This window comes from Morone saxatilis, unplaced genomic scaffold (assembly GCF_004916995.1).
Source record: "Morone saxatilis isolate NCDOM2014 unplaced genomic scaffold, NCSU_SB_2.0 Contig2, whole genome shotgun sequence".
NCBI lineage: Eukaryota > Metazoa > Chordata > Actinopteri > Moronidae > Morone > Morone saxatilis.
The window spans coordinates 3,441,280-3,443,212 of NW_023339762.1; positions in this window are offsets into that span (position 1 = coordinate 3,441,280).

The following is a 1,933-nucleotide window of genomic DNA, read 5'->3' on the forward strand; positions in this document are numbered from 1 at the left end:
TCAAGTGATGTCACTTGAGTAAGCATCGGCTAGGACTGAAGACTACAAAAGACTGAAGTTTGAAAATGAAAGAAATCTAGGGATGTGTCTCTCCAAAAAGTGTGCCAGCACCTGTAAAGCTCGATACATTTTTTTAATTTCTAGATCAATAAAAAGTGTAAAAATGACAACTTGTGGAGTTACTGTGGTAACTATTTCTTAACTCTCCTTTAGGGGGTCGTTCAAAAATCCTAAATACTGGTGCCAGTGCCAGTACCAGTACCAGTATTGATACCTTGATTTTGTTACCGGTTCCTGGACAATACCAATTTTTTCAACAAAAGAAAATGACATTACACATTATGGTACAATTACTCACTTCAAAGGAGAAAACTATCAGTATCTGACGCATGCTTACTGACACACTGATTGCTGAGGAGATTTACTCCTTAGGGACCTAAATTTGGTATGAAATGACCAGGCATTTTTTAATACTAATACTAATTTGGCCGATGCCATAAAAATATTAAAGTTCGTATAACTTGTACTACATTTCTTTGTGTTAAGTTCCTCTTAATCACAATTTTGGGCCATCAATCAAAGCTAATGATCAAATATCACCGACATGCACCTACTTGTGTACAGATGAGCTGAAACCAAGTTGAAACAAACAACTTTAGACTAGTTTATATGACGAATGTAGTGCTTATCATGCGGCTCTGTCTTTAAAGAATGTGTTCTGACAGCTCCAGTGAACTGACAAAAGCACTTTAGTATCGTGGCACGTTTAAACCTGTTGCTGAATGCTGTTAAGTCAATGGTGCCAGTATTTGGAGAGATCCATTTTCAGAAAGTAGTCCGAGTTGTGACTCCCAGCTGGTGTGCAGCGATGTGCTGCTGTATGAACTGATATTTGCCTGAAGCCTTTCAAAATGAGCTTTACCACACATATTTTCCACAACCTCATGCATGTCGGGCTCTGTCCAGTGGATCTTTCCGCTCACATGCTTACCAGGGAGAATTTGATGGACGGCATGATGGCCAAGTTCGACTTAAACAAACAAACAGAAGATAATAGACTTAGGTCATGATTTTGCAAAGCAATTCAACAAACACCTCAACTCTGACTGTGGTTTTCTGTAGGTTTTCTGTAGGTTTAGACAAAGATGGAGCAGGCTGTTGTGTAAACATCTATTCAGCGTCTAAATATTTGCTTACAGATAAAACCTGCGTGTTATTTCTGATTGGTTATTAAATGCTGCCTCATGACTTTCTGAACAATATGACGTCTTCCTGCAGTGTGCTGCAGCGCTGACAACTTTGAAGCAGCACCTCTCTGACAGAGATGTCCTGACTTGTACTCACATCATCACAGTGAGAGCTCTCCGGTCTCGGTCTTCGCTGCCTGTCTGTCTGCATCCCTGTCTGCTAGTCTGCCTGTCTTGTGCAGGGCTTTTGGCCTGTGTTAGTTAGGAGAGCACAGGTTGGCGCTGGGCTGGAGAGGTTGGTCTTAAGGCTTTGTCCACACATCACCACAGCTGATTGCTCCTCTGGATGGTTGGGATTCTCAGCTAAGACAGGGATTACTGACCCATGTCGGCTTCCCACCTTTACAGCAGCCGCTTCGATGTTCTCCCAGTCTGAACTCAGACGCCCCAGAGAATTGAAAAGATGTGTGTGTATGTGTGTGCTTTAGTTTGCTCGTGTCTAAAACCTTGAAAAGATAACTTTAATAATATCTTTCAACTAATAAAGAAAACTGTTTTATCTACAAGAAAAAGTGTGTGCGTGACACACACAAACACTGGCATGAACTTGATCAAAAATAAAGTGTTATCAGTCGTTTAAGTATGCTGATGAATACACATCCGTAATTTAATTTATGTGACAAAAACTTCTGATTAATCCCCTTAGAATCAGGCTGCTGATGATCTGAGGATGATTTGACTCTCAC